Source organism: Erinaceus europaeus, unplaced genomic scaffold (genome assembly GCF_950295315.1).
Source record: "Erinaceus europaeus unplaced genomic scaffold, mEriEur2.1 scaffold_491, whole genome shotgun sequence".
NCBI classification, from domain to species: Eukaryota; Metazoa; Chordata; class Mammalia; order Eulipotyphla; family Erinaceidae; genus Erinaceus; species Erinaceus europaeus.
The window spans coordinates 70,100-83,126 of record NW_026647732.1 but is presented as its reverse complement, the minus strand read 5'-3'; the positions used below and the strand labels follow the sequence as shown (position 1 = coordinate 83,126).

The following is a 13,027-nucleotide window of genomic DNA, read 5'->3' as shown; positions in this document are numbered from 1 at the left end:
TCATGTCCTTTGCTTTGATGCAGTCCAGATTTCATTTTGTGTTCTTCTTTCCTGTCCCTATTTATCAAGTCTCATGTATAAGTGAGACCTGGTATTTGCCCTTCTCTTTTTGGCTTATTTCATGTAACATGATGTCCCGTAGTTGCATCCAAGATGACTCAAATGTGACGGACTCATCGTTTTTAACAGTTGAGTAATATTCATATAGCTCCTATTTTTTTTAGCTACTCGTCTGTCATTGGACATCTGGCCTGGTTATTACAGGTTCTGGTTATTACAAATTCTGCTGCTACGAGCACAAGTATACGTAGATGTCTTCTGATAGGAGCTTTCATTTCTTTTGGGTAAATCCCCAGGAAAGAAATTGCTGATTCATAGGGTAGGTCTATTTCTAGTGTTCTGAAAAATCTCCAGACAGATTTCCACAAAGGTTAGACCTATGTAGTTGGATGTACCAGTACTATGGAAGTGTCCCCTTTTTCTCTACATGCTCTCCAACATTTGTTGTTACCATTCTTTAATGTCCTTTGAAGAAGAGAGAGAGACACCTGCCAAACACATTTGCAATGAATGACCAGGTGAAAACACATCAAGAAGTTGGCCACCTGAAAGCTAAGGAGAGAGGCCTCAGGAAGCAGCTAACCTGCCAATAACTTGACCTTGGACTTTCAGTCTCCAAAACCTTAAGATAATGCATGTCTATTGTTGAAGCCATCTAATCTGTGATCAAGTCTTATGACAGCCCTAGCATACTAACATAGGTACAGTCAGATTATAGCCTAACATTTGTATGATTTTGTTTTCAAAATAAATATATAGTAACTTAGGGTGTACAGGTTATGAGCTGTCAATAAGGTGTACAGGTTATGAGCTCTCTCTTTTGATTCATGGAAGCCAGTTACCCAATATAAACTTCCTAGCTTCTTCCAACATGAAGACCCCAAATCTCATCTGTTACATTATTACCTTTAGGTTCCTGCTTATTAAACAATTTATTCTGCTTTATGTCTTAATGCTTTGCAGCCACCAAGTTACAGATGCTACCATGATGCCAACCTACTTCCCTGGGCAGATGACCTCACCAAATGTGCCCTAGCACCCCACCTCACCAGAGCCCTACCCAGGCTGGGAAAGATGGAAACAGGCTGTGAGTATGGATCGGCCTGTCAACACCCATATTCAGAGGAGAAGCCATTACAGAAGCCACACCTTCCCACCTTCTGCACTCCATAAAAATCTTTGGTTCATACTCCCAGAAGGATAATGATTAGGGACCCTTCCAATGGAGGGGAGGGGATATGAAACTCTGATAGAGGGAATTGTACCTCTTTTATACCACAATCTTGTTGATCATTAGTAAATGTAGTAACTTAGACCTATATTTTTAGCTTCAATAATGTAGTAACTTAGACCTATATTTTTAGCTTCAATAAGATTACTTGAGTTGAACACAAAGGTGTAGTCTTTAATCATTAAACATGATTTGAAAAGGTTAATAAACTCATCCATAATTGCATATTGGAAATCATGATAAAAGTACCATTAAAGCTAGTGCTAGCTTTCTAAGAATAAATTTGGAAGTTGTAAAATAGTGCTGGAGACTTTGGCTCCATTGCAGTATTATACATTAATTTATTGGGTAGAACTATATTGGGAAAATTTTGCACATTGAATTAGATATATCTGCAATGAGTTGTAATAAAACAGTGTTCTCCTTAGGACTGTAATAGGGTCTGTCTGTCTCTTTGCCATATAGTACTTTTAAGTTGGCAGAAGTCCTTTATTGTTCATTAGTGTGATAATGTGATTACTTTTGGAGCAGACAGATGCTTGGATCGTCTCGTAGGACTTCCAAAGCACTTATTTGGCATCAAAGAGATCATAAATCTGCTGTATGTGATTAAAATAAAGACATAAGTAGACTGAAATATAGACTTGGTTTGGCTGTTCACAGTAATATTTAAGGATTGACTTGCTAGCTGCCAAAAAATATCTACTGAATTTAGCTATGTACGTTTCAAAATGACAACCTAATGAAATGTTTCAGGAAAGCTACCTGGCAACATACAGAATAAGAATACAGGGTAAGTTGAATGGCTGGTTTTATTTCCTTTAAAAAAATTTTAGCCATTATTAAAAGATATATTTTTATTGTGATATGATATTAGATTTAGCAGAAATCTTCAAGAAAGAATGGAAAAGTATAGAGATATTGACATCTTAAGCTTCTGGATAACATTTAGGAAAATATGAAAAGCAGAATTAACAAAAAACAATATAGAAAGTAAGTTATTAATAGCATGAGCTGAATATATGTGTAACATGCTGCATTAAATTATTAGTACATTTTCAATCCATCAAACAACTTTGTGAGATTAAAGTGACCAAGAGAGGATTAAGAAAATTAATCATATCAGACAAATAACAATGGATTTAAACCCTGGATCTACAGATAGTCTTTGTTCACTTGCTTTCTCCATCTCTCTCTTTCTCATCATCCCTCTTGCCTCCTACCCCATATCCCATACCCCACATCCTATATACCTATCCCTGTTCCTACCCTTCTCCCTGTGGTCTTGCATATGTGCAATTTCATAACTCCTTGGTTGACATTTTCATTAAAATAGAGGAAAAGACATCACAGCAACCCTGGGTGCTGACTGTGGACAGTCAACATTGTTTCTGCAGAGCTCACTCATAAAAGGTGCCAGGCCTTGAACCTGGGCACACATATGACCATGCATGAGATCTCCCCAGTGAGCAATGTCTCTAATCCTAGGTTCTGTGTTCCTAACTGGTAAACTACATGTGCCTCTAATTGCCAGTGTAGGCACATATTTGGTAGTTTATGCAGAAATGAGTTAAAATATTTACAGATGTTCCTAAAACTTCGATGAGGATATAACTTTTGCTAGAAGCGTGCCATTTTCTAGATAAGTTGATTGAATAGCATTCTAATTTCTCAATGGTTGATTTAATTGTGAACATCTGGGGAGAAGATTTTGGCTTTTATTCTAAGCCCTTATTTATGTTCAATAAAAGTAAATAAAAATGATTACATGGTCTTTTGAATTTTATATAAGGATTTTACTCAGTTTAAGCTTTGCTGTAATTCTTTTTGACAAGACATTTGCTATTATTATTTATTTTTACATATGAACAAAGAATACAGATTTTAAGTGACATATTGCAAATTATAGGTGACTAAATTGGGGGTTTGGGCTTTCCTTTCAAATTCTTTTCTTGGGTCCAGGCGGTAGGGCACTGGGTTCAGCACACATAGTACTAAGCACAAGGATCCCAGTTTGAGCTCCCAGCTCTTCACCTGTGGGGGGGGGGGGGTCGCTTCACCAACAGTGAAGCATAGCTGCAGGTGTCTGTCTTTCTCTCCTCCTCTCTCAACTTGTCTCTTTACAATTTAAAAAAATGGCCACCAGGAGCAGTGGATTCATGGTGCAGGCACCAAGCCCCAACAATATTGGAGTAAAAAAAAAAAAAGGAAAATTTTTCTTTTGTTCATGAAAAATTAAGTCCACTAAAAGATCCCAGAATTTATTAAAAAAAACCAAAAACATTCACAGGGCAGGGGCAGATAGCATAATGGTTACGCAAAGAGACTCTCATACCTGAGGCTCCAAAGTCCCAGGTTCAGTCCTCCATACTACCATAAGCCAGAGCTGAGCAGTGCTCTGCTTTAAAAAAAAAAAAAAAAGCATTCACAAAATAGAGAATCATATAATCGATTAGTTAATGAATGTGGACTACTCACCTTTTTACCCTACCTTCTTGGTTATAACAAATTGAAAAACTGACTCAAAGACTGAAATGATGTAAATTATTGTATTATTTGTTTTGTTTGGTTATTTCCAGGGCTTCACCACTGTGAGCTGTCTTTTTCAAATAGGGAGAGATAGAGAGACAGAAGGAATGAGGGAAAGATGCGATAGCACTGAAGCTTCCACAAATGTGGTGGAGATTGGGTTTGAATTTGGTTAGGTGGTGGTGTACCTGGTGGAGCACACACATTGCAATGCGACAAGGACCCAAGTTCAAGCTCCCAATCCCCTCCTGCAGGAGGAAAGCTTTGTGAGTGGTGAAGCAGTGCTGCAGTTGTCTCTCTGTTTCTCTCTCTCTCTCTCTCTCTCCCATTTCTGCCTGTCTCTAAGCAATGCATAGAGATAATAATAATAATAATAATAATAATAATAATAATAATAGATTGGCTTTGAGTCTGGGTTGTGTGCTCGACAATGCAGGAAAACTATCCTAGAGAGCTGGGATAGGGAATTTATTTTTTTGTGTCAAAGACATTTGGATATTTACAACACCATTTGGGGGTCATACAAAATTATCAGCTTAAAGTCTAGCAATTAATGTTGTATGTCCCACCTGTGGTTGACCTGGCAGGCCAGACCAAATTATTTTGGCTCTATGGCTTGACATTCCCTAACCTGCTATAGAGTGTGGTGGGGAACCTAAGGTCTAAATGAGACCTCCTTCTTTTTTTGAAAATAAATTCATACAATAGAGAGAAATGGCTCTTGCATTGGGGGGTCAATCAGAGAAGGGAAGAGAAGGCTGAGACCTGGCTGAGCCCATTAGAGAAAGGTGTTTTGTCCACCCAGTGAGTGAAAACCATGGGAGCAAGTTCCAGAAGGACATAAACAAGAGAGACTGTACAATGAACATCACTTCTGAGGAACTCGCTGGTAATAGGAGTCAACTACAGTTCATATCCTGTGGGAGGAGTGAATAATAAGATGAAGATTATTGTGGATACTTCTTCCTCAGAGTGTGGAATTATTAGCATTGTGCAATCTGAGGAATCACAGTGAAAATATAGTTCAGATGTGACTCCCTTTCTCTTCCCAAAGTTCTTATCTCCTTAAAATGCATATTCATGTAGAATCTGAGCCCAAAGTCCTATTTTTTTTGCATCAAGTTTCCTGGACACTATACAGGTGAATCATGACAAATAACAACAGGATAGATGTTATACTAGCAACCTAAAAACCAATATAAAATCCTTTACCAGATTCCTGAATATCAAGGCTCAAAAGTATTTACATTATATTCAAAATGTGAAATATTTAATTCTTTGCAGAAGACTGGACTAATATTCCTATTTAATAAGATCATTCTTCTTTTTTTAAAAAAATCAACTGCTCCTGGAGGTCATTTTCCCCATTTTGTTGCCCTTGTTGTGGTTGTTATTGTTATTGTTGTTGGATAGGACAGAAAAAAATGGAGAGGGGAGGGGAAGACAGAGAGGGGGAGAGAAAGATGCCTGCAGACTTGCTTCACCTATGGTGAAGCGACACCCCTGTAGGTGGGGAACCGGGGCTCTGACCAGGATCCTTATGCTGGTACTTGGTGGGCTTAACCCCCTGCGCTGCCACCCAGCCCCCTAATAAGATCATTCTTACTGATCTGAGATAGGTCCCATAGCTATAACACACACATTACCAAGTGCAAGTACCTGTGTTTCAACCCTGCCACTACAAGGGAGAGCTAGAGATTGTGAAGTGGTATAGCAATATTACTCTTCTCTACCTCTCTCTTTCTATTCTGTTTCACCCTCTAAAATAAAAAGAATGAAAAAAGTCAGCCAGAAAGATCACTCTTCAATACTATACCCATTGCATGATGTCATGCATTTATTTTCAGTGTTACATAAGTAAATAAATAACATCAACAATGTAAATCTGAAATCAGAAAGCTATTTTATATTTTGCATCTCTCCCTTTCTTTTTTGTTACTTGTATATATTTTAAAATTTGACTTGATTATTGCATAATTATGCCTTATAATAATTATGATTGATAATGACTACAGTAACAGATAGCATGTATCTAATAATAAAGCCTACACAATAATAAATAGTCTAATAAATAGTCTGCTCATTTTATAACCTTGTTTGAATTTTCTAGGAATAGTGAGTAAAAGCATCATATGACACTAAGTTGGCTAAGTAAACTAAGTAAACTAAGTTTACTATTTGATACACATAATAATATACTCTTTATTATGTGTATCAAATAGTAAAAAGTGACTGCATATGTTATACAGTACTTGAATGATTCCTAGAGATCATGAGAGAGCAGTTTGCACCCCCTAAAGCATTTTATACTAATACAATTTCCTTTTATGGAACTTTCATTGTATTTTCAAAACCAACATCTATTTTTCAGGTAAAGCTTCATATTGAAAATCTTAGAAAAGAAAACGCTGTGGTGAAATACTGTAATGAAATGAGTTCATTTTGGGGAAGTTTTAAACTATCAATGAAAACACAGGGCATTTAATCAAATTGTCTAATGTGGGTGATAAAGATGAAATATAGGCTGTTATAATAAATCATTTGTGGATTTATGGTAGTCCAATTAGAGTAGACAAATTAGATATTTTGGAGGTATTGTCCTACCCATTGATTTTCTTTGCTAGAGGAATGATTTCTCACCATTTATACTTCCCAATTTTTGACAGATAATTGCTATCATTTCTGTTCATCCGATCCATATTCTTTTCCTTTTAAGGAAGCAAACTCAGCTGGGATATTGATTATTGAACGCGGCCTTTAAACATGAATTTTTCACATCAGAATTGTTTCATAGAACAGCTAAATGCAATATTGAAGAGTGTATGCATATCCTAGACAAAAGATTATTGTGAACCCACCAGAGCTTTGTCAGGTGTCCCTAGTATAGCCACAGGCCCTTTGGAATATAACTAAAATATGCCTACTAGCTATCTACAAAACAGAGACCCCCCAACTCTTTATCTGCACTACTTTAGCCTTTAGGTTTATGATTAGTTAACAACTTGTTTGGCTTTATATGTTAACTCTTTTTCAGCCACCAGGTTCCAGATGCTACCATGATGCCAACCAGACTTCCCTGGACAAACAACCCCACCAACATGTCCTGGAGCTCCGATTCCCCAGAACCCCGCCCCACTAGGGAAAGAGAGATGCAGGCTGGAAGTATGGGTTGCTCTGTCAATGCCCATGTTTAGCAGGAAGCTATAACAGAAGCCAGACCTTTCACCTTCTGCATCATACAATGACCTTGGGTCCATATTCCCAGAGGGTTAAAGAATAGGAAAGCTATCAGGGGAGGGGATGGGATATGGAGATGTGGTGGTGGAAATTGTGTGGAGTTGTATCCCTCTTATCCTATGGTTTAGTCAATGTTTCCTTTTTATAAATAAAAAAAATTTAAAAAACTGAACCGCTAATCAAACTCTGAAAATAAAATACAGGGCTGGTGAAATAAAAAAAATGCATGCATGAGCCTCTTTGGGAGAATGTGTGGAGAGTCTTTAAGCAAATAAAAATGGAATTACCTTATGACCCAGCTATGCCATTCTTAAACATTTAACCAAGTGACATACAATTACTAATTCAAAGGAATATACACACCTATGTTCATGGCTGCACTATTAACTATAGCTAGAGTATGGAAGCAGGGAAATGCCTATTTACAGATGACTGGCTAAAGAAGTTATATACTATTCTTCAATCAAAAGAGGCTATATTGTATCCTTTGGGACAAAGTGGTTGGAACTAGAGATGATTATGCTTAGCAAAATAAGAGACAAAAGACAACTACCAGGATTCAGGTGGCAGCACAGCTGGTTAAGTGCATGTGGCACAAAGCGCAAGGACTGGCTTACTTAAGGATCCTGGTTTGAGCCCCTGGCTCCCCACCTGCAGGGGAGTCGCTTCACAAGAGGTGAAGCAGGTCTTCAGGTGTCTCTCTTTCTCTCCCCTTCTCTGTCTTCCCCTCCTCTCTCCATTACTCTCCTATCCAACAATAACAATAATAGCTAGAACAATAAAACAACAGGGCAACAAAAGGGAATAAATAAATAAATATTTAAAAAGGTACCATAAAGTACTTAATCAAGTATTTTCTATAAAAAAAAAGACAACTATCAGATGGCTTCACTCACATGTGGAATCTACTACACATGAATTTGCCCCCTGCCAGAAAAAAAAGAGGAAGAGAAAAAATGACTTTGTGAATGTTAATAGCTAAAAAGGACTGTGATATCTCTCCCTGTTTCTCACTCTCTGAGAAAAATCAGCCCAGAGAAGTAAAATCAGACATACAAGACACCGTGCCAACAATAAATAAACAAGAAAGAGTGAGAAATCCACTTCTCTTTAACTAGTGAGAGCACTGTGTGGCCTTTACCCATTGAGCCTACTCACTCTAGATAAACAGCTATGAAGCTAATGTTTAAAAGGATAAGAACATTTTATAGTTTATTCACTGAGTGGTTCTTTCTCAACCATCTTCTTTCTGGTTGTCTGCTTAATAGTTCTAAGATGTAGAATGTCTCGTATTTCTGTTTTGTATTTTACCCCACTTATGTCTGACCTTGTCTTCTGTCTGTATCTTCACACATATTTCTTATTTTGTAGCTGCTCCTTATGCATGCATGCATTTTTCATTTTTATGACTAATAGTGGGTTACAAAATTATATTACAAGGTATACACCCACCATCAAGATTCTGTGTTCCCTCTCTCCCACCTCCTAAAGATACATCATCATCAGAGAGTGAGAGACAGAGACATCACAGCTCTGTTAGCTATTAACACTCCACTGATACACCTGTGATGGTGATGTATGGTTGGGGCTAGGGCCTGTGGTGGGCAAAGCAAGGTGGGAACACTTCCAGGTGAGCTGTCACCTCTGTCTTTTTATTTATGTGTCAACACCAAAGATAGTAATCAGGTCTATACCTGGTAAAGCCAAAGACACAAGAGTATGTGAATCTTGTTTCCAATCCCTCATTTTCTGACTTGATGTTTGTTGCAGACAGATATACATAGTATCTAGTCTGGAAATGGGTGCAGCCTAGAACATTTTAGATATGACTACAGAATGCTAGCTCAGACCTATAGGGATGCAGAGGTTACACAGACTCCAGCAGTGAATATAGGCCCCAGATCAAACGGATGGGGTTTACAGTTAACAGTATTTACATACTTTCCCCAGATTTGGGAGAGCTACTCTCTTCCCTGAGCCAGCTTTCTAGTCCTATTTCCAACCCTGACATCTCCTTATATAATACCTTTGGCCCACCTGCATTGGGCTCAGGCAAAAATTAGTAAAGTCATGGGACCCTTGGAATATACTTAAACTAGACCTACTAACTTTTTCCAAAATGGAGACCCCCCCAACTCTCATCTGTTATATTATTGCCTTTAGGTTCCAGATTATTAAACAGTTTGCTCTTCTTTATATCTTAATGCTTTTTCAGACACAAAGTTGCAGATGCTACCCGCAGGAGACCTCACCAATGTGTCCTGAAGCCCCACCTCCCCAGATCCCTGCCCCATTACTGGAAAGAGAGAGGCAGGCTGGGAGTATGGCTTGACCCTACAGACCCCAGACCTTCCACCTTCTGTGCTCCATAATTATCTTGGGTCCATGCTCTGAGAGAGATAAAGAATAGGAAATATTCCAGTGAAGGGGATGGGATACAGAACTCTAGTGGTGGGAAAGTGTGGAATTTTACCCCTCTTATCCTATAGCCTTGTCGATATTTTCTATTTTATAAATAAGTTAAAAAATAAACAGTATCAAGAAGAGAGAAAATACGCATGTCACATTTCTGTCATATGTACACTCAACCAGGGGCGCCACCACCCAACCCCTACATGCCACATTTCTGGAGAGGAGTTTCTCAGTACAAAGGACCTTTAACAAGTCAGTATCTATAGATATACCACTCAAAAACCTCCACGCCCTCTTCTAAGGAAAAATACAATTGTTAACTAAACTTTCTATGAATGGTTTCAGAATCAGCAGATTCAACTAACAGCGGATTCAATTCATAACTGGTTGAATCTGTGAATGCGAATACACAGACAGAAAAAAATCTGGGGAGCTCGAGGTCCAGGTGGTCCACTTTATTGTAGATGGCTGGTGACTCAGCTAATATCCAGTGATGAAAGCAGAGTTTGGGCTAGTTGATAACCTTAAGACAAGTTATTGCAAATACTGAAAGAGAAGAAATGAGAACTGTGAAAGCAGCTGCATTGGAAACCGGGGCTTGTTGCAACTCTTCTCACCGAGTCCTTTCATCTGTAAACTGGGTGGAATAATACCTTCAGGAGGAGATAGTGGAAGATTATGATGCCCTCGTGGTTAAGACTAAGTTTCCATATGGAAACATTTTCTTGACATATACAAACTGCAAATACAACTTAGCTCACAAGATGGACCAAAGAACTGAAAAACATACTGACTTCTTGGGTACATGATATAAGAAAGAGGATGATGAAGTGACGTCTAAAAGGTAAGAAAATTTCAGAAAAATAGCTTCATGAAACACTGCACTTACATTATTTAGTTACGTTAAATTACAATTTACAGGAATTGTCATAGTATTTACATATTTGTACTATAACATTTACATAATTATATGGGTTACAAGATTCCTTTAAGAAGCTGGAGGAAAACATTTTTTTTTGGTGTGTGTTTGTGTATAAATATCGGATAATTATTTGCATCACCAAAACCAGAAACTGTGTTACAATTCTAAACCATCATCTACTTTATCAGATATGTTTGCTTATATTAAACAATTTTAGCCTCACGACAATTATGCAAAGGAAAGAGATTTGTTATAATCCTAGCTAGAGTTTAGGACACTGAGATTCTGAGTAACTCTTTAAAGCAGGTTACAACATTTAAAATATTTGAAGATCAGTATGGTAGTATGATTTTTTTTCTGTCTAGCTCTGGTAATAGCTGAAGGTTTTTACCTTCATTTTTTTTTGTTTTCATTGTAATGTAGTAGACTTAGTAGTAAAAGCTCAGTACTGTGCTGGCATAGCTATTCTATCTTTGTCTGGAAATGTCAAGAGTGTTGGTTCCTATTATCTGCTTTACAAATCATAGATGGGTGACTATTTATATAAGGATGTCAGAATCTGAAATCTTTCATTAGGAATTTTGACTGAGAGTATTCAAATAGCAACTGTTAAGAGGTATCTTGTAATATCATACAAACATGTACTAGAGAAGGCTTGTTAAAATTGTGGGGACTTGCATTACACGTATACCTAGTGACATCTCATGTACAAATGCTTTCTTGTCTAAATGTTAAGTAGGCAAGCATGTGTGATATGGGCCATTTTGGAAGTAATATTAAGTGTTGAAGGTTACTGGCACTTGTTAATGCTCTGAAGTGTCATTAATGCTTGATGTTTCCATTTGTGCACACTTTTCTCCACAGTATTGTCTTAATGAAGTGTGACAAATTTCCTCAATGCCAAGTATTTGATTTTCCAATAGATGACTTCCTCTGTTCCCACCTTTCTGCAATAAACTTGGTCTCATACATACATTAACCTGCTTGATTTTGCTAATAGTCTCATAAGATATTAACCTGCTTTAGTCATGACTCTGAGTAAGTCACCTTGGTCTTGTCCTTGACCTTCTGAACTGAGGCTACCTCATGAGCTATCCTTGAGCCACCAGACTATGCACTTTCCAAGAATTTAGACTTTAGAATTTTAGAGACAATTAAATGACCTCTATTGCTATCATGTTTTTAGATCTTCCTCACCCGTTTGCCCAGTTCTGCTCAGGGTTGTATGAATAGCTGCTAGAACTTGACAAGACCCTCTGGGAACATCCCAGTGTGATTGCTTTTTATGTTCTCAATCTGAAAAGGATGCAAACCAATCCTTTCTATATGAGAATTAGTTTACATCCTCTTTTTAAATTTTTATGACTGTTTTTAAAAGATGTACCTCTCAGAAATGAGATGGAAGAGCATATGTTGGTAGAAATAGAGAAAGTAAGAGCATACCTAGTTGAATCCAAAAAGGCTGCAGCAGAGAGATAAAAGAAAAATGTATAGAAAATGTTCTGACATCTATTAAGACAATTTCTGCAGCCTTTTGAATGAGAGCTGTAGGATAAGAAAGCCACTGAATATATGCTATCATGCTCATCTCTAAATTGAGAAAGCTTGTAAGGTTCTGTAAGTGTTGCTGTGCCATTTGAAAATGAGATTAGTTGAGCATGTGTTATAGAAATTAAGCCAGGAGACTTTATCCCTAGCAAGTTTCATCTTAGCTGAGAGCTAGAAGACTTGCTGATGTCACTTCCTGTATACTGATCCTGCCGGGAGGCCACTGATGAAGTCATGAGTAGAAGCAGACTCACTTCCTTATGGTACACTAGCCCTCAAACTTGTCACCATTCAGTGTCTATATGAACTTGGGACCAACCTCTTTTAAGACAACATAATAAGTAGATAGTATTTCTCCTATGCCAGAAGAGTTGATTCAGACCAAGTATTATGGGCTAAGAGTAACAAAGGTAAAAGAAGCTGGATGCAGGTTTTTCAAGTAATGAAAAGAGGATTACTACAAATTTATATCTGATAAAAAAAAACTTTCAGAGTTGGAGAGACTTAGTGAATATGTGATTCTTTTTTTTTTTCTTAAAATGTCTTTATTTTTATTGGTATATGGGATTCTCATTTCACGTATGAGTGAGGAGTGAAAACCCATACTGCTGCTACATACAAAATAGCAAGGTTAATAATGAAAATGTATTGAGGTTTTTTTATTATTATTATTGAGTCACAGGTACTAATTGTGTAGTACTTCTTTCCAAAAATAAACCTTAATTCTGACACAGGTGTGTGGGTTAAGTACAATTGTTGATTCCATTTTACACAGGAAAAAATTGAAATACAAAGAAACTGAAATACAAAGAATTTTGCCTGAGATTAATGATGGGACCAGAACTCAGACAACCAGTTCCAAATGACTGATCCTTAACTGTCACGCTATGAGAATTGTAAATTAGCATTGAAGTGTTCTTATGTATAAAATAAAAAGAAATGCACTAAGGAAAACAAATTCTAGTAAGAAACAAACATTTGGGTTAAGTCTTCTTAGGAGCATTCCTGTTTTGAGAAGGTGAGACATACATTTTTGTTATTTCATTTATGAAAATTAGAGAGTGAGATCCCCTGTGGTAATTTTATGT

General features: G+C 37.3%; 1 long non-coding RNA gene across 1 annotated transcript; it reads left to right on the top strand.

Annotated features, from left to right (window-relative positions):
- Nucleotides 1–1,027: 1,027 nt before the first annotated feature.
- LOC132536438 (uncharacterized) lies at nucleotides 1,028–7,380 on the top strand. Its single transcript, XR_009548015.1, has 3 exons — nucleotides 1,028–1,147; nucleotides 2,048–2,084; nucleotides 6,855–7,380. It is a non-coding gene; the product is annotated as an uncharacterized LOC132536438 (long non-coding RNA).
- The last annotated feature ends 5,647 nt before the right edge of the window (nucleotides 7,381–13,027 follow it).